Genomic DNA, 24,251 nt, shown 5'->3' on the forward strand with positions numbered 1-24,251 from the left:
TCAACCAGCGGCCGTGTCGTCGCACAGCAGCGTCGCCAGGAGTACGCATCTACCTGAAGACCGTCGGAACATAATCAGGGTGCTTCACGAAGTTAGACCGCCGGCCTAGGATGGAAGAAGGACATTGTCATCTATGACAAATGGTGCAAAGGAGAATAAAATGAAAAAAAAAGAAAGAAAGAAACTTGCGATGAAATACGCGCTGCAAATGCGCGAGTGTTCTTTCGGTTCCCATGCCGAACTATCGGGATTCAGGCGTCTGATAGCCGCAATCCATGCTGCTCTCCTGGCCACCTTATTCTTGCTCGGAGATCTAAAAACACTAACCTTACTTTTGCCATAAAAGCAATTCGTGCAGCCGTAAGCAACACAATGAGTTGGCATTGCTGAAAACGCAGCCACATCAGTCGCCTCTTAGCATTCAAGCCTGCCCGGCCGGCGGGAAGTGGTTTGTTTTTCATCCAAGTAGAGGGCGCGCCTAGCGCGCTGTTTTTTAGCGCATGCGCACAACTATTTTGCAGAAGGTCAATTGGGCTGCGTACTCGGAACACTACTATGCAGTTGCAGACAGGACTGGTAGTGTAGCAACCGTAACAGTGTAAACTTAAGTAAAGGCACAAAACTGCGTGAACTTCAAATCATTATTCTCTCTTAGGTACCATGCTTTCCAATTATAACATGGGGATAAAGTAACTGGCAAGCAAATCTGCATTTCACTCAAGTAAATAACATACTATTCATGCTACCTTGCAGGGTGCACACTACATTCCCTTCGAACGTGAATTTACGACCTTGCCACGAGTTGCTAATTGTATTGGTGTATTGTTGATTGAGAGTGGTAGAATGGGATATGTACGCCTCAGGCTAGAGCACATGTTTCGATAAGGCGACTTGGCTGGTCGAACAAGGAATGTCTCAGGCTAAATCCATTTGTTCCTTTTTAAAGATGTTTACTTCAGCTTTAGACCTTCTTTGTTGGCCAACTCTTGAACACTAATGTCGCAACCTTCCTGTTTGCGCTCGTCTTGTTCAGCCTATTGCTGCACACAGAAGCTGCATTTTCTTTTAAAAACATTCAATGAGGTCCAGGGCTTTGTGCGTGGCAGTGTCTGCAAGTACAAATTTTTTTTTCAATGAATGACAGTTTTGGTGCCTTTCTTGAGCATTCAATAGGGAAGAACAAAAAGTTACGCTAACATACTGGCTATGCCGACAAGTAAGCATGAAACAGGGGAAATCAAGCTCTCTATGGATGTGGAGTGCCATTTCTTCCATTTCACACCATACTTGGGGTCAGCAGGACTTCTTCCTAAAATTGAGAAAGTTTTCGTAATGAAATACATATTAAAAGTATTCTGCTCATAATATGAAAAAAGGCTAATTGGAAATTCATATTTAGGTGCGACCAGCGCCAAGGACAAAGACAAAGTAAGGGCTTATAGAAAATGACACGCCGTGCTGAATGACAACTGATTTAATTTTACAACAGACAAACAGTCAAGTACTCTGGAACGCTTGATAAAAGTCATAAAAACCTAATTAAGAAGCAGAGAGCAGGTACACACAATAATGTATGTGCATGGAAAATGCACCTGGTCATTGGTTTGCAAACAAGTATGCCATTTCCTTATCAGTTCACAAAACAGGTCCTACAATGAAACATTTCTTCTTCAATTTGGCAATTCTGTGGACTTTGATTATTGCTCGGGTGAGTTGGTTCCTCTTCTCACTGCTATGAGTATGGTGAAGTGCAATAGACGGGACAAGGTGAGGCGAGACAGACAGGACAAGCGCAACTGATAGCTGAACGTTTATTGGAAAATTTCGCTGCAGCAGGACATGCGCCCACGACACCCCGAAACCAGCAACAAACAAAACAGGTGCAAAAAACAAAGAAATATGGCAAAGATCGCTAACAACGCATGCACAATCTCTTACGAATGTGATGGTAATTGGGAAGGATGTGTACGCTGTCAACTTTGCACGACTGGCCCAAGAGGAATAAACAAGAAAACAGAAATAGGAGAACTAGCTAAGCTGTGACTACCTATGAATCGCACTTCTTTGGTTAAAGTGCCCCCAAAGCCACAATAACACACTTTTGCACTGCAAGATAAGATCCCACATTTCTCCTTATTTAAAGACCTAAAGTACTGCTGCAGCGTGTCACTTAGCCATTGGCCAGTCTGTCCCAAGTAAACAGGACCACAGTTTAACAAATCCTGTACATGACAGAATTAGCGCATTTGACATACTGACACTCACGTTTCGTCATACAGTATTTCCTAATTTGACTACCCGCGATGAATTTGCACAGTTGTGCCAACTTGCATGGCACAGAAAACACAAGATCCAGCCATACTTCCCTGCTACTTTCCTTATGTTGCGTAAACCTCAGCAACACATCCACCCCCTCAAGGGAGCAACGTTTATGTGCATAAGGTTTCACACAACTTGATGAAAGTCACAGGGAAGTATGGGGTGGTTCCTGTCTTTCCTGCACCATGCAAGTTGGCACAACTGTGCAAACGCGTTACGGGTAGTCGAGTAAGGAAATACTGTACGACGAAACACGAGTATCAGTATGTCCCATGCGCTACGTGCAGAATTCCTTTAAGCAGCGGTCGTGTTTACTTGGGATGGATTGGCCAGTACCTGAACGACAGGCTGCGACAGCACTTCAGGTGTTAGAAATAAGAAGGGTTTGGATCTTGCCTTGGAGTACAAAAGTTGCGGTTGCTCTATGTATTTGACGAATGTGGTAGTTGTAAGCCGTGGAAAAACAAAATTAGAATGCGAGCTTTTCGTAGCAGTGTTAATTGAAAATTCTTTTCAATTCTGGATCTCATACATGCGTTAGCGTGGCTTTGGTGGCACTTTAATTAAACAAAGAAGTGCTATTCACAGGTAGCCGCGCCTAAGCTAGTTCTACTTCTGTTTCATTTTAGGGGCGAAGCTCCTTATAGCGGCACCCGTTCGTCCCCGTCGTAGTAGGTAGCCACGTCTAGTTTTATGAATTGCTCAATAGATGGCGTTGTGTGTCCGTATATGTATGCATACCCAAATATACATATACATGTATACGTATAGTATAACCGGAAGCCGACTTCCGGTTCCGCTTCTGGTTCCGGAAGCCAGCTTCCGGCTTCCGGAGAACGCTTCCGGCGTTTTATGAAAAAAAAATTCCGAAAGTTGTGTCCATAGCGCGGAATCGAACCAGGGACCCCTCGCTTCCGAACGCGCGGCGCTAACCACTACGCCACGAAGCGCACATAGACACACGTACCACGATGGCAATAAATACCCAACATTAACGAAAGGCCGCGTTTCTAGCGCGCTTCTAACGCGTTTGTGCTAGTGCGTTACGGCCCGTGTAAGAAGCTGGTGTAAGACGCTGTGGCCTCTCCGCCTTACCTTCAACGCGTTTCGAACGCGCTGCCCAAGGCGGTGGCAAGTCAAGTTCAAGTCGAGGAGCGTTTATGAATACGGGGGGTATACTCTCTCAGCAGTCATGTGATGGCGTCGGCAAACGCGGTGCACGTTCCGGCATGTGTAAATGGCTGCGTAAGACGCTGTGGCCGCTCCCCCTTACTAGAGAGTACTGCACGTTTCTAACGCGTTTGTGCTAGCGTCCCCTTAAGCGGGAGATCCGATGATTCCCTCCGGAGCTTCGCCCACTCATCATCATTCACCCCGTGGATATGCTGTGATTTTTTGATGTCTCTTGTGCCAATTGTGCGCAGTTGACAGCGTACACATGCTTCCCAATTATCACGTTTGAAGAAGAGATCGTGCACATATTGTTAGCAATTTTTGCCGTATTTCCTTGTTTTTCTGTGCCTGCTCTGTTTGTTGCTGGTTTCAGGTGCCTTGGGCACATGCGCGCATTGTCCTGGTGCAGCAAAATTTTCCAATAAACGTTCACAGTTGTCAGTAGAGCTTCGCCTGTCTGTCTCACCTCACATTGTCCCATCTATTGCACTTCACCATACCCTAATATGCATCACCAACTGGCCCAAAGTTCTACTCTTCTGAAGTTTTTACTGCTACTTCGCACTTGTCAAAGTCAGGCCAGCAGCCATACTGCATACAATGTAGAGCTATATGGACTGGCAGTTCATGTCATGGATTTATTCTGGATTAATGGCATCACAGAAAGTAAACGAAGATGACAAGCAGGACACAAGTGCCTACTCTCAACTCTAGCTTTAATGACAAAACAGAAATCGCACATAACACGTGGTGATATGAAGTGACGTCATTCATTCAAAAACAATTTCTTCATCCAATGTAACTGAGAAGGAGCGATGCATTTGTCCTTTGCAATCTGAATATGCCAAAGCTTAATTATCTTTTGTACTCTCTTGTCATAATTTCTGTTCAATGCAGAAGTTTGGGCTTGTTTGTGATAACAGAACTTGAACATCATAACAAGCAGGAAAGAACGCGAACACGAAGAAGAGATATAGACTAGCGCCCGTTCAGTCTGTGTCTCTTTGGGTCCACATTCCGTTGTGCTTGTTATGATGTCCAAGTTCCATAATTTTAGGCTATAACGAGTTTTGTGCAACACAAGAATGAACCCACATTTTTTGCAGTATGTTGCAATGTGCGGATGAGATTTGTAAGGGACAAACCCGATTCACCCCAATCTCAAATTAATACAATATAGGCATAACGAGATGGCCATGGCCAACTGTACACAACCTCTGTTGCACAGTGCATCACCTCCTTCAAATCGTGGCACACGCAACAACCAAATTGTTTTCCTGGCTGCAGTATTTTTTCTCACATCAGAGCAAATCTCTGTTCACAAGCTTCCTACAGAAAAAAAAGCATTTGGCCCATAGGGACCAAATGCGCTTTTGCCCATGAAAAAGCACAAGAGCATACGAAACAACTGCGACCATTTTTTACTTGGCTCATCTCATTAATTATATTCCATCGTCATGCCTAATTCAGTTGTGCAAATCATTTTTTCACAGGCCCTTGTTAGGACGGTTTTGTGCTGTGACAAAAAAAGGCCGAAGTCAAAAAATGAAGAAGGTTGGTTGTGGCTTACAGCATAATATGCATCCTGGCAAACTAGGCCACAAGTGTTGTGTACAGTCTGGAGTCCTCAAAAGGTTGTGCCTACATTGGAAAGATTGGATGCTGTATTAATGCGTGATTGGGGGAGCATGACTCATCTGTGTGAAACAACCTGCCCTCATGCATTGTGAAACACTAACAAATGTGGCGGCAGTACTGTGTTCAACAAAACTCACATTGTAGCCACGAATCATGACCAGACAACATGCCCGGCAATTGTGGCTTCTGAAACTTAAAAAGAATCACAAATGCATCAGTCATCTATCAGTTGCACTGCACGAAAAATTTTAATAGATAACATCGCATCATATCACCACTTGTTATTATATATTGTCCGTTTCTTGATTATAAAGCTTGAGGTGAGAGCTGAGGCTTGTGTCATGTGTGCACATCTTCGTTCACTTTTTGTGGTGCCATTACACCAGAATTGGGATAACTAAATGGCCACACGCTGCTTTTGTCACATTATAGTGGTGCTCGCAAAGCAGGAAGACAATGCACTTAATACCACGCCATGTCAGCATGCCCACTCTTTGCACACACAGCAGATTACCTCTAGAACAAGGTGCGCAGACTGCATATGTGCTCAGCTGCATCGACATCCATGTGCGGCGATGGCTGCGCTAGAAAAGAGGACGCGCACACAAACTGCCCCCTTGGGCCCCTTTCAGGACCCTCTTGAAAGCTAAGTTTGTAATTTCTTGTTTCTGTTATAGGCTAGCGCAAACAAATGAATTTGTCTTATTCCCATTAGGAAATTTTGTAGATTAGGTAGACAATTTATGAAAGCATAGATTTATTACTTTTCACCTTTCTGTTGGAATATCGTACAAATGCATAAGCAGTACTTATCTTGTTTCATGTAAGATTTTTTTCCATGCTGAAAGAAAGGCATACATTTAAAAAATAAGCTTGGTTGCAACATGTGAAGGAATTATGCCAAGTCACATAAAGGGTTGCTTAAATCAAAATATAGTCGCGACCTTCCTGTGACTGACTTTACCTAACACACTGAAAAGGAAAATGACCTTTTAAACAACAGACTCAAAAAGAAGAAAAAATGGCCACCGCGCATTATTACAAGAACTGCAGCACAATAACACCCAAGGACGACACAAAAAACGACCAGGACGAGCGCTGAACTTACAACAGCTTTTATTGTAGCCAATTTCACATATATTTCATTACACAAACGTCATTAGCTGCACATGCATAGAAAGACCATCTCTTTATCTGAGAGTTGTATCGATGGCATGCTAACACACCTCCCCCCCCCCCCTAGCCGGGAAATATGTTCTGCTTCAATAATTTCTCGAGTGAAGCGCGATTTGCTTTTCATAATGACAGACGTGTTATGTCGGTCAGGTGAACAACCCATACATGTTAAACAATGACAAGCCAGGAAACCTTGACAGTTATTCCCTTCATACGCGTTTTTCACATAGTTTCCATGCTTCCTAACACTTAACCTAACGTTGCCGCTTCTCCCAGTTTGGCCAACATAGACCTTTCAGCATCTTAGAGGGATTTCGTAGACTACACCTTCTGCACAATCAACAAAGGGTGGAGGGTGCCTATGCGTTGTGCCACAGGCTTGCTGCTTTCTTACCTCTGGGTGGGTCATTGTGCAGAGCTTGACAGCCTGTTAGGTGCGGTGAATACAACTTTTACGTCGTACCGCTGGCTCACCTTTTTCAGGTTGTCTGAAAGCTTGTGAACATACAGTATCACCGTGCAGGCAGAACGTAGCTGTGATACCGTATGTACACAAGCTTTCAGGCAACCTGAAAAAGGTGACCCAGTGGTACAACGTAAAAGTCGTATTCACCGCACCTAACAGGCTGTCCAAGCTCTGCACAATGACCGACCCAGAGGTAACAAAGGAGCAAGCCTGCGGCACAACGCATAGGCACCCTCCACCCTTTGTTGATTGTGCAGAAGGTGCAGTCTACGAAATCCCTCTAAGATGCTGAAAGGTCTATGTTGGCCAAACTGGGAGATGCGTCAATCTTAGGATAAGTGTTAGGGAGCATGCAAACTATGTGAAAAACGTGCATGAAGGGAAAGACAAGGTTTCCTGGCTTGTCAATGTTTAACATGTAAGGATTGTTCACCTGACATACATAACACGTCTGTCATTATGAAGAGCAAATCGCGCTTCACTAGAGAAATTGTTGAAGCAGAACATATTGCCCGGCTAGAGGTAAGGTGTGTTAGCGTGCCATCGATACAACTCTCAGATAAAGAGATGGTATTTCTACGCATGTGCAGATAATGACGTCTGCGTTGGACAGTGCATATATATGTGAAATTCGCTACAATAAAACCTGTTGCAAGTTCAGCGCTTGTCCTGGTCGTTTCTTTGTGTCGTCCTTGTGTTTTATTGCGCTGAAATTCTCGTAATAATGTATCAATGTGCCCAACTCGCCACATTATTCATGTATTAAGCGTTGTATGTGGGCGTCTTGGTTGCAAAATAACCTAAATCTTGCATCCTAGTCTGGTGCGTAGGGCATAAAAGGCTCTTAGCGGAGTCACCTGATGCTTTTATATAGGTTATTCAGTTCGCATGATCTTTCACAGAAGTAGCTGTAGGCACTTTTGCCGCAATAACAGTACTACTGTTCACAGTATTCGTCGCGGGGAGCGTGGCTTGCCACTTGTAGCGGTCACAGATATTGATCGCCGACTGCGCCAAAATATGCAGCGGTCTGAGTAAAATCACTAACCAAAAGAAAAAGACATCACTTGGGTTCAAGAAACGAGACAGAGTAACCCGAGAAATAGTTTAAGGCTCCAATACACAAACTGTCGCTCTTAAGAAATGGTGTTTCTCATAACATTTTAATACAGTCCCTAATCTAGTACAAGTTTTCGTACGATATTTTGGTTTCTTCTACACTACAATGATGTTGCTTGTTAGACACTGGTGTTTTGATGTGCACGTTCCTTTGTATTGCTATAAAGACAACTGTTAAAAAAGATTTGCCTTTGTAACTAAGTTTGGAGACAGTGCCTGTCAGCTCATATTTTAATCTTTTTCATTTCGTCTGTGCAATTACACCAAATGTAAACTACAAAAATATGCGTACTCAGAATCACAAAGGTACACACCTGTGTAATGATTCTGCTGAGATCCTTGGAGTGGTCACCCACACAATGCAGCACAGGTAGAATGGCATCCTGAGTTAAAACAAAATAATAAGAATTGTGAGATGCATATCAAAAATTTTGTGCTGTGAGGCATTTCGCATGTATACTAATTACCACATTTGCATGCAAAGCAGTTTTGCAGAATACTTAAGCAATGTAAATCAATGTCTGGCCATGGGACTGTCAGCCAGTGCTACTCATTGCAACGGTGGCGTATATAGCATATCGTTCAAGTGCAGCTTTTGCAGGGTACGTGAATTTAAGAAAACTTAGGTTCACATAATACATGAAACCTACAGTTAGAACGATGTGTTACATCCAGCACCAAGGCCACGAGTGGCACTACCTAACGCTTCCAGGGCCAAACTTAGTACACACACAGAAATGTGCAACAAAGTGAAAAGGAGGAAGAGCTGTTGCTTTAACTCAATAAAAGATTGCATGCATCATGCAGATGTGAATACAGCTCCCATCAGCAACGACTTGTCCTTTGGTCCACTTCACTTCTGTTCTTTTTTTCTTTCCTCGTCTTCATTGTTTGTTGGTGCCACATGGTTGTGACGAGCAGCTCAGTTCCTATTCTTGTTTTACTACATAGTGTAAAGTCATCCAAATGTGCTTAAGCCTCTTAAGAGTAAACTTCAACCATTTTGTTTGAACAATATTTTTCTCTTTGTTTTACACCTTAATGTACTGCTAAAAATGCTAGACAATGCAATACAGAAGAACCTACATCCACACAATGACACATCTGAATAAAACTGCACAGTCTACGACTAAAGATGTATACATACACACTTTATACATGTCTACACTGAAAATATAAGTTACTGTTCCAATATGCACACTTAGCATACTGCATAACAGTCAACTGGTTCCAAAATGTTTTTTTTTGTTATCACGCATATGATGGCTCCAATTACAAATTTAATTCTGGCAGTGACTCAAGACATTCCTAAAAACTTCCTAATGCACTCAACGAGAATTTTCAAATTTAGAGCAGTTGGACACAAATAAGGCAAATAGTTTTATAATCCTAAATAACGAACTGTTATTGTATATGACGGTAAAAGGCCATGCTCCTGAAACATCAGCGCCGTTTATCATATAAGCACATTATTATATTTTTACTTACTTTCCTAAGGATTGCACTGAGTGATCTGCTCATGTCTAAGTTTATACATAGCTGTGTCGTGTTATCACTTGTGTTTTCACATTTGTCTTAATGCTACTTTATGTGCATGCAAGCTGAAGGTCAAACACTATGCTTACAAGGTACATGCATTTCATAATACTAAGCAGTGGACTTTGACAATGAGCAACTGTATTAAAAAGTGTGGTTCTTTGGACACACATCAAATGACATTTGCCTGGAAAACAAACATTTTGCTAAAATCATGACTTAATCCTATTGGTACTAAGCATAAAGCATCAATCAAGAAACTTGCATTTACCAGACACCACTATAGACACTGGGACCTCTTTGGCTTCTTCACAATCTGGCACAATGTGCTTAAGCTGCCTGTAAACCCTGGAAAGTGTTCATGATACTTTTTTTAAATAGATGGAAAAACTTGAGAAGGACATAAAATTAGGGTCGGTGAAGCAAAGCAACTTTTGAGGAATTCCACTCTGTTTATATGCATATGTTCTATGCATATGACGGTGAAGGCAAATGATGTACTTGAACTGTGTTTTTAACACGCAATACTAGAGAGCACAGTTTTGCAATAATGTGATAGAGAACAATGATAATAATGCCACACAAAACAACCTACTGAATGTTTTTTTAAACTTGCACAAGGTTTTCGTCGTTATTCTGATGCACACATCTGCACACTGTGCAGCAAATCTTGTCGGCTTTTTTTATTTGCCACAGTAATTTACATGATACATTTGTCCTCAAATACGTCATGTTGGGCTCCTTCAGTATTTTTATTTTCTTACAGGAACACACATGCCTATATATGTGTTCTGTCCCATGGAACAGGTGTCACAGCATTCCCTCTAAATGAAGCCACAAAACTAGCCATTGCAGGTAAAAGATACAGGGTAAAAAAAAAACTAGGTCAGAGCATACCTAGGCCTCTGTTGCTGAAAAGGGGAACTTGGAAGGCGTCTGATGTCCGGCTATGAAGCTGCTTCATCCTTACAGCTGGCAATGAAACGGCTGCAGTCTTGAAACACAAGTGAAAAATTAGACACAGCAATGTTACATAGAGCACGCAACAGCTGGCCGCAAGTTGATACGGGATTACTTCCGCTGCTACGCTGAGTTTTGTATGCTGTTCAGCTTACATTACTGGTAAACTATACTTGCCAAAATTTTATATTTTATCAGGCTTTACTCTTTACAACTAAAGCCGTTAGCCAACTCATGCCCCTATGCACTTAAGCCATGAAATGTTTACTGATCAGATAAACTGAATGGCTTCCAAGACAAATTATTTCGGTCAAGAGGATGCATAATTAATGAGTGTCACTGACATTGAATACCAAGGTAGTATCTCTTTTTACAATAGACAATGGCGGACCTAAAGCACAGTTTTGTCAGATTTGGGTTGATCAGCCAGCCATTCTTTTTTTTGCGAGCAATAGGAATTGAGTTAATATTACTCGTGTACAGTACGATCACACTGTCAAGTGTGATAAGATCCTCAGTTTGAAAGGGCGACTTTGTATGAATTTGGTATGTAGAAATCAAAACTGAATATCTGTACACAATGGTGCAGCAGCAAAACAAACATTAAACAAGTCAAGGCATCCAGTGCACGGAGCGGGCAGTCGAATAATAACAGTGTACAGTCGCCGACTATATAGATATTGCATAGTGCTTGCATGAGAGGCATAGTCACTGCATCAGCAAATAACACAGCCACCGCGCTACGTTCCCGTGACCTATCACCGCCAACGCTGTCGCGTAAATTAATGTTTCGTCAAGCCAACCGCATCGTTTTCTGCCCGCCAAGGGTCGAGCGACGGCGTATCCGGTAATGTGAACGGTAATCTAAAGACCAAAGTCGACGGGTGCTGGCTCCCCAAGCTGCACGGCTACGCGCAGCAAGCGCGCACTGCCTGCACAATCAGCGGCGTGGGCGCAAAGAGACAGACGCCGGCCGGGGCGTACCGGCAATTCTACACAGTGCACGCTTAGTAAGCGACCTACTGCACACAACCGTACGAGGGGATTAGCGCCACGTACGCGGCAGCTAGCAGATACCGCGCACAAAGAAGCGCCGAAACCCGCACACACGCGCATCGCAGTAACGAGTTGACACATTGTAAGGCCGCGGTTAGGCGGAGAAGCTTGGCGGCTTAGCTCACCCCGCACTGCACGTAACTTCTCTGGTAGTAGCTTGCGCTTGGGGAAACATCAAGAACGCTCACAGCCATCCTATTAACAGACCTCAAAGACATGGCAAAGTTCCTCATCATCTAAAATCATGTTTTCTAACTACTCTCGCTCCACTCTAAGCACTCGCTTCGAATACCACAAAGCTCGCACAAACACGGTGATCGTGCAAGGCAAAGTTTGCAAAATGGTTCGGGACGGCCAACTGCTGCACTGAGGCCTTCAGTAACTCGTATCAGCGCCTCTGAACACATATGCATACACAGAACGTGCAGCGGTCGTTCAAAATCACTTACCGTGGAGTCTTGGCTGTTCGAAACTGCGGGAGACACCAAGGACGGCAGAACAATGCGCCGACGCTGGTGGTAATGGCTGCCGCTTGGTCGCTTCGAGCGCGCGCACTCCGAAGACCCGTCGGCGCGGCGTTTCGAAGGTTTCGGTACGGTGGCGTAGTTTCGGGTTTGGCGCGCCATTCTCTGCAGCGCTTGCAGCGCTAGCGCGGCTACTCCAAACAGAAAAACAGCGCGGACGCACATTGCGCGGGATATTTCGAATCTGAGTGCAGAAATTCTACTGAAATTGTCGCTCGGGGTGGCAGCCATGTTGGTCATGGCAGGCGGCACCTGGCGGCTGAGTTGTTCTTTTAGCTGTTTGGCTCGGGTTAGATATGGGCGTATTCAGCCCTCCCTATCTACCCAACGCCAGTTATTTTTTGAAAACCTCCATTTTACTACCGCAACATCCCCTTAATGTTCATCTGAATGAGGTCGAGGGTAAAATAAATGTTATAGCTTGTTTTACTCCATCTCGTGGGAGTACCTGTTTTGAGCTTGGGAGGAAAAAGGGCATGTCAGCTGTTAAAACGCCCATATGGGCTAATTTGTGTTTACAGTGTTCTTTAGCGGCACGCCGAACACGATGAGCAAACTTCGCTCGATTTCAGCCTTGGGTTCCATTAAATAGATGGTTATCTGTGTTTCTGTATGTTGTAAACTCAGTGACGGACAACATCAAGTCCACCTGACCTGTACGAAAATTGTGAGCATGTACTGCTTCATTCACCACTGACAATAAACAATGTAAGCTTACTTGTTTGAAGTGTTTTATTGCCAGTTGAGGCTTCTCGGTCACCTCGCGACATAATAAAGACATCTGTAGTCATTCTAGAGTACAGTACACATGAATACCGCCCTGAAAGCGGTAACAAAACGCCCAAAACCAGCGAGCGAGCACCGCGACGAGCCCTACGAACCGCTACGGTAGCGGCCATATTGCTCACTACGTAATGATGATGATATCAGTTTTGATTTTGCCAGCGCCATCTCTCGGTCGCATACTTTAGTTGACAACGCCACCGCTACGCTTACTTTCGTTGCACTGTGGAAGGTACAGTTCCCCTTCTCTAAGTTTGTATGGGTGTTCTGTGGTATAATGACGCGCGCGCGCGCTCCGCTCCTCTCATTCTGCTCCCGCAACGCCGCGATGTGTGCCACGGACAGCGCCAGCGTCAACGCCAGTGTCAGCGCCGTAGACAGCGTCGCGGAGAAGAGGGCTCAAGCCGCTGCCACGAAACGGCAGCGGCGATAGGCCGATCCCGAACTTCGGGCTCGCGAAGCCGGTAGCTACGTACCTCAACCTAATGGAAACGACGAACTGAAAACTAATGGGAACTTGAGTCTACCCCATGGCGGCTTCGCATACTACTCAGGGTTCCCCTACGGGAAGATGGTGTAATTTTTTTTTATTTACAAGCAGTAGACATAGTGATAAATGGTGTCAGTGGACGCTGGCGTAATCATGACAAAACCACCGTACCGATATGGGTCAACGACGATTATAATAAAGAAGCATTTCTGCAAACCCTCACGGTCCTTTCTCATGTTTCTTCAGTTCAAACACGTTAAATTTGGGGTAGTAGAATATTCTCTTCTTGTTGCGCTACTCAGCACGAGATCGCGGGATCGAATCCCGGCAGCGGCGGCACCATTTGGATGGTGTATAAATGCAAAAACGCCCGTGTGATTGCGTTGTAGTGCACGTTAAGGAACCCCAAGTGTCAAAATTAATCCGGAGCCCTCCACTACGGCGTGCCTCATAATCAGAACTGGTTTTGGCACGTAAAACTCCAGAAAGAAGAAGGAGAATATTCTCACAGTATTACTAAACAATTGCACCAGTAACTATATCATGGTGATGCGACCTGATTCAGCAATAGAGTTACTCAAGAACAGAACAGCAGAATGATATAGCAACTTTGGTGATTGTAGCCGAAAACAATGTCTTCTTGCACAACTTTGTGGGCATAACTCGAAAAGTGTGTGGTCTGTGATTGGAATCGTTCTCTATTTTTACACGACAGGCTACATTAACACGTCGCGGTGTCTTTTCGCACAATTTCCATTACTCCTCTGCGTGCGTCGTGGTAAAAGGATATGAGGACCTTTAGTATTTCTGGGATTTCGTGAAGGTATATGGGAATGCTTCAAATGATAAGATACGTGTGCTGCATATTGAGCATAGAATGTTTATGTTTTGAGGTACCGGTTTGCACAAAGGAAACAAGCTTGTGCAATAACTTGGACAGCCTTAGTTTGCACCGAAGATCAGGTACGCAACAATCCTACTTTGGTATAATTCAAATATACTAAATCAAATAGCTTCAACGGTATTCCTTTGCAAAAATACTACGTCTGGGGCTGCAGCGAACTTTCATACTTCTGTGACTTTTAATTGCACACACTGGACACTATTTTTTGTGTGGTACGTTTCAAGCTGCACAAGAGTCGCACAAACACGCCTTTCCCATGACATAGCTGAAGAGGTAAACATATTTCTTAGTAATGTCTTCATAAGTATTCGCCTTAAGAAAAAAATGAACTTTCAAAACACGTTACCTGGGTTTATTCTTTAAAATACATTACCGTATACCTAAAGTGGAAAAGAAAGTTGGAAGCACGTTCGCATGTTCACAAATCCAGCCATATATTTTTTTAGGAAGACGTTGGTACAGTAGAAAGAAACGAAACAAGAGCCGAAACTAAATGACCTGCATTTCGGAATATGCCATCTGGCGGAAAAACACCAAACTAAGCAGCGACAAAGTGATAAACAAAAACGCGGCGCAGGTGGCTGAGAACCTGCGAACTCACTATAGTGGTATCAGTGATCTTGATCTGTGGTCGCTCAGAGAGCTCCGCTATCGCTTCCACGCACTTCTGTAGAGAAAAACTAGGTTTACATAAGTACCACAATAAATTCCGCGACCTTGTTATGAAAACTGCGATTTTAGAAAGACTTTTTTGCTATTTCAAGAGCTACTGCTACAACTAGCTGAGTCATTGAAGTTGATAAGTCCCCGGAAATACGTCAATCGGTGCAATAGGTTCATCGGAAATTCCTTTTTACGGGCCAAAAAAGCGTCCATAATTTGACCTTTTCAATAGACTCCCATACTACAGTGTTCTAGTACACTGTACCCGTACTTCAAACTTCGTTCGCAAGTTGGAACAGGTTTTCTGCCCTAAGTAATATTACCACTTGCATGAGATGTCGGGCTAAGCGCCTAGAGCGTATTTTCACGGGAATATTTTGAAAGATGGCTTCTATGATTAGTTATTTGGAAAAGATGACGCTCTCCCATTGAAAACGCGTATGTTTGCAGAGGCGGCCGCTAGAGGCGCTGTTCGGCGATGTTCCAATTTCCTGGTAATGCGCCTGCGAGCTGCAAACGAGGCGAGCAGACAACACGCCAGAGGCGCTCCAGCTTCCCTTTGTGCCTAGTGCCGATCCGCTAGGGGAAGGTGCGGCGCTGCGATTTCTGGAGGAGGAGGATATTTGCGGAACCAGCACTTTAAGATGGCTAGGCCTAAGCCTCCCATGAGGGGACGCCGAGGGCTTGCCTCGCTGCCGCCTCACGGGCGTGCTGGGTCGCCCAGGTTTGGTCGTCGAGGGCGGAGCTCCGCAGAGCCTCACGCAACCTCGAAAAGAGGGTCGTGGTGTTAATGAGTGTGTACTGTGCTGGGCACTCCCACAGCATATGCGGAAGCGTAGCCGGGTGAGTGCCACAGTACCGGCAGTTGGGGCAGTGGCGCACCGACGGGGGGGATTCGGGGGTTGTAACCCCCCCCCCCTGAGGCAGGCTTAACCCCCCCTTTTGTTTAACCCTTTTTCTTTCCTTACGCATTTGAGTACTGTAGCTAAGATGTAAGACGCTCAATCGTCTGCACACTTGCAAAAAGCGCATTTCTTTGACAATTTCCCGTGAAGAAACCGAAATTAGTGCTGTTTAGATGGTATTGGCAAACTGTCAACCCCCCCCCCCCCCCTGGCAGAAATCCTGGGTGCGCTACTGAGTTGGGGGTATTGTAAACTTCAGGGAATATAAGGTGGAGGCGGGCGGGTGAAGCGTACGTATTTGTTTGTAGCAGACGCAGGGTGGTAGCCTGCGCCCGGCTGAACTTGGGGTGAGGTGGGGGGAAGGTTCGGCGACTAAGGTAAATGCCTTAACGAGATCGTTATAAGTAGTCAAATTTCTGGAAAGGTCCATTCTTATCTTTGGGGCTACTAGCTGTACTGGGTTATAGCCACATGAATGTTCGTGAAGCACTCTGCAACTTTATGCGCGAGAAAAAAAAGAATTGGAAGCTAAAATTGTTCTTTTTACTTCTTATGCTCACATAACCTCTAGCGCAATATTTAGAAATTTACGGTATTTAGACATTTAGGCAGCATACGCCTTCTTTGACATTTGAAAGATACCTATTTAATTTCATGCATTTTCTGTAAAAATGATACTAACACATTTACCCTAAGGCGTTGCGCTGCTGAGCACGAGGTGGCGGGATTGAGTCCCGGCTGCGGTGGCCGCATTTCGATGGAGGTGAAATATAAGAACGCCCGTGTGCTTGCGTTGTAGTGCACGTTAAAGAACCCCTGGTGGTCGACATTAACTCGGAGCCCTCCACTACGGCGTGCGTCATAATCAGAAGTGGTTTTGGCACGTAACCTCACGGCATGAACCTCACGATTCATGGCCGATGCCCCAGAGTGGGTTGCGCCATTTCACTGAGAAACAAGAACAAGATGCGGGCGCAGGGAAATACGAAGTTCAGAGTGAGGACGCAGGATCTACGCTCTACATCAACATCTATTTTCCCCCCATCTGTTTACACAATAACAAACCAACGGCGCCGCCTTTAGAGGATCCAAACCATATTGTTTGCAGGCCTGCAAGTGTAATTTTGTGACAATATATGCACATACATATAGAGATTTCGCCTCATCTGGGTTTGACTGCCTATTGTTCCCTGTGCGAATGCGGTCTCGTCGCCAGAAACTGACCGCGTCTTCCACCTTCACCACAACGGTCAGCTGCCCCTGTGTCGCGTTGCTCACCACTGGATGTGATGCTGCCGCATACGAACGGATGCAAACACTGTCGACCTGACTGAAACACCTCCAGCTGGAGCAACGCGGGACGCTGCACTCCCCTTGGACGTGATCAGAGCCCTGACAGCACAGGATCTGTAGGGGCTGGCCATGCATTACAACCAGGGCGAGGTCCCCGGCGACACGAATGTGATGGGGCAGATCGTCGACTTTCAATGTACTCTTCAGTTGGAACATCAGGGCACGAGTTCCACTCGTGAGCGTTCTCGCGCCCATGCCTCATCCTCAAGTCTTATCACGTGAGTGCAGTCTCGGAACCAGTTCGGCGGAGTTACACCTGGGATTCCTTCCAGCAGCAGCTTCTCGACTGAATCGATCTTGAAGTCAGTGTTCTTCGAAGCAACATAGCGTTTGACCTGGCTCCACACGAGCTCTAGTGGATTGAGCTCGCAGTGGTAAGGAGGCAAGCGCACACCCTCATGACCGGCAGCGATGGCAAGTGTATCAATCTAGTAAGCAAGAAACGTGTGCTTATGCTGCTTAACGAGCTGCAGCAGTTCGCTCTTCAGTTGGTCATCCGAAAAAGGGATACTTTTCGATTTCAACCAGCACTGGATGTCGGCTTTTCTTGATGATGAACTTGGCACCTTTTCAACTTGAGCACTGTGATACGACGCATTATCCATCACAATCACACTGCGTGGCTTGATGTTCGGTAGCAACTGTTCAACAAACCATTTTTGAAAAGGCGCAGCATCCATTTCTGTATGGTAATTACCAGCGCCCTTCTTGGCACGAAACACTAGGGCGGGTGCATCAACAAAGCCTTCCGCACTGCCAGCATGCAAAACAATTAGGCGTCCTCCTTTAACGCTGGGTGCACGGAGGCCTGTTGAGAGGCCTTGACGAAATGCGTCTTGCCGGGACATAACTTTGGTGTCTGTCCATACGGTCTCCTTAGTGTGGCCAGCGTTTAGCCAGGTCTCATCATTGTAATATATGGTCATGTAAAAGAAAAGAAATCAGTCGTATAGTTAAGAGCTTACCTTTACTGGCAACAGCCCATTAATAAACCAGCGGCCTTGATTCAAGGTTATGCCTCTGTTACAGCGCGAAGAATCCATTGATAAAACCCATGTGAATACATATAACGCTGATGAGCAGGCAAAACTTCCCCTGAGAAAGACTGAAGCGAATGTTTAGAAAACAAGTTTCAGGCTGCTCACAAAAGCTAATGAAACCACATCCCCAATTATGCGCACAGCATATTCGCTGAATAAAGTTAGCTCTTCTTTTCATCAAGTCATTTAGATTCCTTGCTCCTACGCGGAAAAAAAGGCAGTAAATCTTCCCAAACAATGCGACGGGAAATTCTGCAATAGCGAAACGCTCAGTTACATCTTCGGCACAGATCATCATATCCTCGGGTGATACTATTTTCCACCGTATAAGTGCAAACATGAACTGCTACCTTATTTTACTGGGGAATTTCGCTGCGACTTAAGTTAGGATTATGTAAGGATTTCGATCACTCGCGTAAACAGCACACGTTTGGCGATCACTGATGCAAAGCGTACCTCTCGTTTTCGCTCACCGTTAGGTACACACGCATGCTCACCATTCACGTCTACACGTTTACCGACAAGCACGCGCAACGAAAGTTTGCAGAAATTAAAAGAACGCAAGAACTTACCGCTGCTGCCTCCGCATTTCTCGGATTGTTCGGAGGTACCTTCGACGCCAAGCAACGATGTCCTCTCTTTCGAGCAATGCGGAATTCCTTTTTCTCTTTCGGAAGACGAACCCCAAGTCGTTCAGCATTCGTTGCATCGTGCGAGTGCTGATCGTCAGCATTACCATGTCAGGGTCGCTGATCACATCGTTGCGTAGCTTCTCGGGCGTAGGCAGTTCATTGCGCATGAAATAGCTGTGCACTTTGCGCCGCAATGCTGCCAACGCAAACGTGTCGTAACGCAGCAGCTTCCCAGCTTCGGTCGAGAAATTCAGTTTCTTACGCTTTGGAGAGGAGAGTGGGGCCCGCAGAGCTTCAGCCTTGATTCGAGTTACCGTCCGCATACTCACTCCGGTGAGCTCGGCGACAGTCCGGCACACAGAATTCGTCGGCAGCCCGGGCTGACGGCGCCTTACTCCAGCGTAGACATTGCAAATAACCTGCTTGGTTTTTTTTTGGAGACCCACTTCTTGTCACACTTAGAGTATAGCCACCTCGGAGAACTAAAAGGAGAATTTGCGGCCACACATGGTGCCGCCGGCACCGGAGACGCCATGTTTACTGCAAAAGCAACCAGCAGGCGGTGCGGAAAACGTGGTGCCGTCCAAGAAATAAAAAAGAAAAAAAATTAAGGCGCACGATAACTTTTTTTCCTTGAACAGCTTCCTAGACTTGTTCTGTATTTATGATTAAGAAAGTTTTATTTATTCAGGCCAAGTAACTCTTAGAATCAGAAAATAAAATAGGTACTATTTCCTCGCGCGCACGCATGCACGCGGTTCGGCTCTGTAGCTTCCACAGTGCTGTCAAGGAAAGCTGTCGTCGAGTATAGTATACCGATTCTTGCCCTGCTGGACGACCGTCTATAAACGTGCACCGACGAGTGGACTTCTGTAATTTCGTCTATCGTGTTACGGAGCCCTAGCTCCAGTAGTCGTTCCGTGCTTCTGGACTGGGGAAGTTCCAGCACACGTTTGAGGCCCGTTCTAATGAGCGCTTCTAATTTGGTCTAATTTGGTCTTCTTCGCCATGCTCCAATTGAGGTAGGGGCATATATAGGTAATCTGGCTTAGGAAAAATGCCTGGAAAGCTTCGAGAAGATTGTCCTCCTTTAGCCCGCTTCCTGGGTTGGAGATGCGGGTCATCATTCTGATGATGTTTCCAGCCTGACCAGAAAGCTTATTGAGAGCCGGAACGTTGCAATCCTTGGCGTCGATGACCAGACCTAGAAGTTTGACCGGGTCTACCATCGGCATTGGCAGCCCGTTTCTCAGACTTGGGATTCGCATAGGTCAGCTAGCACAGGAAGCTAACGAATACGCACGAAAGTTAGGCGACAGCAATTGGCGTCAGTTTAGCGACTCGCTTCGTTGCACGTTGACTACAAAGAAAACATGGCACATTCTTCAAAGTATGAGTGACCCGGGAGGAACAAAAACAGCCACGAACCGCAGACTCAAGCTTCTGGAAAATGACCTTGAAGGCAGGGAAGCCGACATGTCTTTAAAAATTAAACAGATATATGTACGCTATATCTAGGTTGATCTCAGAAGCAGCAATTGAAGTGGGAGGTAAGACACCAAGGCAACCAGTTGGTGAGCTCTCCCAAGAAACAAAGGACCTAATAAAGAAACGGCAAAACATGAAAATGTTTAACTCAAGAGATCAGATAGAATTCGCTGAACTGTCAGAACTGCAACAAGAAGAAAGTAAGGGATATTCGAAATTATAACGTGGGAAATATTCAGGAAGCCGTAAAATATGGACGCAGCATTAAATCAGTAAGAAGAAAGCTTGGCATAGGACAACGCAAGATGTATATGGTAATATCATCAGCGATTTCGATGACATAGTAAAAGCAGCGGAAGAATTCTATACTGACCTGTACAGTGCCCAAAACAGTCAAGCTATACTTTCATTCGAAATAGTGATGAACCGGACACAGAGGCTCTTTATATAACTAGCGATGAAATTAGAATGGCCTTGAAAGACATGGCTAGGGGAAAAGCTGCTGGAGAAGATGGAATAACAGTAGATTTAATCAAAGATGGAGGAGATATCATGCTTGAAAAGCTTGCGGTCCTTTTTACGCAATGCCTCACAACTTCAAGTGTACCAGAGAGCTGGAAGAACGCCAACATTATTCTAATCCATACAAAGGGAGACGTTAAAGAATTGAAGAATTATAGACATATTAGCTTGCTTTCGGTATTGTATAAAATATTCACCAGGATAATTTCCAAAAGAATCAGGGCAAAACTTCACTTCAGCCAACCAAGAGAACAGGCTGGCTTCAGGAAGGGATATTCTACGATGGATCATATCCATGTCATCAATTAGGTAATCGAGAAATCTGCAAAGTACAATCAACCTCTCTATATGGCTTTCATAGATTATGAAAATCCATTTGATTCAGTAGAGATACCAGCTGTCATAGAGGCATTGCGTAATCAAGGAGTACAAGAGGCATACGTGAATATCTTAGCAAACATCTACAAGGATTCCACAGCTACCTTGGTTCTCCAAAATAAAAGTAGAAAGTTACCTATCAAGAAAGGGGTCAGGCAAGGAGACACAATCTCTCCAATGCTATTCACTGCATGCTTAGAAGTATTCAAGCTCTTAGACTGGGCAGGCTTAGTTGTGAGGATCGACGGCGAATATCTCAGCAACCTTCGGTTTGCAGATGACATTGTCCTATTCAGCAACAATGGAGACGAATTACAGCAAATGATTGAGGATCTTATTCGAGAAAGTGTAAGAATTGGGTGGAAGATGAATATGCAGAAGACAAAGATACTGGTCAACAGCCTGGCAAGGGAACAAGAATTCTCAAGATCGCCGGTCAGCCTCTAGAGTCTGTAAAGGAGTACGGTTATCTAGGCCAATTACTCACAGGGGACCCTGATCACGAAAAAGAAATTTACAGAAGAATAAAATTGGGTTGGAGTGCACACGGCAGGCATTGCCAAATCCTGACTGGGAGCTTACCACTGTCGTTGAAAAGAAAAGTATACAATCATTGCATTCTACCGGTGCTAACATATGGGGCAGAAACATGGAGGTTAACAAAGAAGCTCGAGAACAAGGACCGTACAAAGAGCAATGGAACGAAAAATATTAGGACTAACGTTAAGAGACAGGAAGGTAGCGGTGTGGATCAGAGAACAAACGGGGATAGCCGATAATCTAGTTGACTTTAAGTGGAAGAAATGGAGCTGGGCAGGCCATGTAATGCGTAGGATGGATAACCGGTGGACCCTTAGGGTTACAGAATGGATACCAAGAGAAGGGAAGCGCAGTCGAGGTCGGCAGAAAACCAGATGGGGTGATGAAGTTGTGAAATTTGCGGGCGCAAGTTGGAATACGTTAGCGCAAGACAGGGGTAATTGGAGCTTCATGAAGTTCGAAACAGAAACTCTAGACGGAAGAAGGCTGTCCAAGAAGTCAAGTCGCACCAGCGCCGTTTTACTCTGAGCAAGGAAATTTGCTGCCAGTCTTATAATTTATCTCCGCTATACAGACTTCAGCTCTTTAGGTGCATGGACTTTAGCGGTATATTTCTTGCTAACCTTTAACCCTACGCCGCGTGCTTCCGCACTGTACTCAAACTTCTGGCAAATAAAAAGTTTATAAACCTTTGTATCAGCAGATATTCAGAAGTTATCCGGCAGAAATATTTTCACAAAAGAAGGATTTTCTTTTTATGAGAGAACCGAAACCAGGAAAAACTCGTTTATTGACACAAGCACTTCGTATCGGCACAAGCGGTGAGGCACACGAGAAGAAATCGAAGCATGTCATCTCTTTGTAAATATTGATGAATGTGTTGTCTTGTCGTTTGCCTTGTTGACCCCCAGACGGTTTTTATTATGCGTGTAAAGCCGGTGTTTCTATGCTTTTATTCGTCCTGTGCTTGTTCGCACATTGTGCTGAAGACGAACTTGCACATTTATTTATTCCACCATTCATAATATAAGACCACAACAGGTTCCTTTGTGCCATACTTCAGCTGATGTAGGCCTCTTCACAGAGGTGAAGGTCTAATTGTGCGGTATGGTGTCTCACACATTTACGCGTGCTTTGAAAAAGAGGCAGGTGAAATAATTTTCCAAATAAAAATTAGAGATAAGTGCAACGCTGTTTTGGAACACAGTAGATATTTTATAGATCACATTTAACGCATTTATTGTTATGTCTGTTAAAATATGGTAAAAGGAAAGTACAATATGTGCAACGTCCTTCCATATATTTTCTACCTCTTGTGAAAGGCCGTTTCATTTAGGTAAATCATAAATGTGAGGAAAGGATCCCCTTACAGGTGGAACCGAAGTAAAACGAAAATAAGTATCCTAAGCAAGATGTAATTGGTGTAGAATTCTTTGTCCATACTATTGGCTCTCGTGATCACATACTAGTGGAAACATTATAAAGTCTCTACGGAGGTAACCGAAGCAACTATTAATTGCTTTGTAACGTAGCTAAGTTTTCACCGCGCCGGTGAATGGATGGATAAGGATATGCAAATGTTCCTAGCTCTTTATGTGTTTTTCATTGTTCTTTGCGCTTTAATTTCTAATTCTTGTTGCATGGAGTTGACCGTGTCAATTTCTTCTCAAATTTAACTTCTAGAGCTGCAAAGACCTGCAACAACATTTACGATTACACTAAAACCACATGACCCCACCAACTGATAGTTCTCTAATATTGCTACTACCTAAAAAAGTGACGCACTGTGTAATTGCTCAACGAGAAGTTATAAATTTATGGAAACGACACGGGACACCATAATTGCTTTTATATTGCTGAAAAGAAATAGGGTTTTGTTATGCAGCAAGAGTAATTACGTTTTTAAGGAGCTGTTTATAGAGCAACTTTTTGCTTGTCGATTAAGTGGCCCTGGGACTTTCCATCGGGAAGGGCTTGTCAGTAATATGTTTCCTGCAAAACATGAAGATATTTTAGTACGTAAGCAATTTTAGTGCTACATACTGCGATTAGCGCCGCGTGCGCTTGGTTTTATAACCTTGAAGTGCAAATACAGCAGAAGGTGAGACGCACAATGCACACAAGAATTCCTTGCACATGGATGAAGCTGCTTTGCACCGAGTGAGAAAGAGGGCAGACGAGCACGATAAATGGCGGTCGAAAACAGTTAGAACAAGACAGTGGGGAAGAGGACGTCTATAAAGAGGCCCATGTGTTAGAGGTGCACTTAAAAGGCAGTTATTTTGACATAGCTTCAATGTCGGTTAATCCGCAGTGAGCCAGCATGAGTCGTAATTAGCGACCTTGTTGCACGCGGCGTCATTACGTCCCACGAGACCAACCATACTGTTTGCATTATTGTATCATTGGTGGGCTGCACAGGATGTTCCTTGACAGCTGTGCAATTGCTCTTGAGGGTGCGATGCAGGGTACGATAACGAAACTAAAGGTGCGCGAAACAGCCTTAGCAACACAGGCCGACTTTGAGGGCCATCGTACAAGCAAAACAAGCAGATAGTACTTGACCATCAGAGAACCATTTTTCAT

The 24,251-nt window shown here is 44.6% G+C and overlaps 1 long non-coding RNA gene across 1 annotated transcript; it reads right to left on the bottom strand.

Moving 5' to 3' along the window:
* Window positions 1–1,251: 1,251 nt before the first annotated feature.
* On the bottom strand, window positions 1,252–12,026 carry LOC125944893 (uncharacterized). The gene is made up of 4 exons (XR_007466585.1): window positions 11,893–12,026; window positions 10,325–10,421; window positions 8,206–8,274; window positions 1,252–1,309 (listed from the first exon to the last, which is right to left on the bottom strand). It is a non-coding gene; the product is annotated as an uncharacterized LOC125944893 (long non-coding RNA).
* Window positions 12,027–24,251: the final 12,225 nt, after the last annotated feature.

Source organism: Dermacentor silvarum, chromosome 4 (assembly GCF_013339745.2).
Source record: "Dermacentor silvarum isolate Dsil-2018 chromosome 4, BIME_Dsil_1.4, whole genome shotgun sequence".
NCBI classification, from domain to species: Eukaryota; Metazoa; Arthropoda; class Arachnida; order Ixodida; family Ixodidae; genus Dermacentor; species Dermacentor silvarum.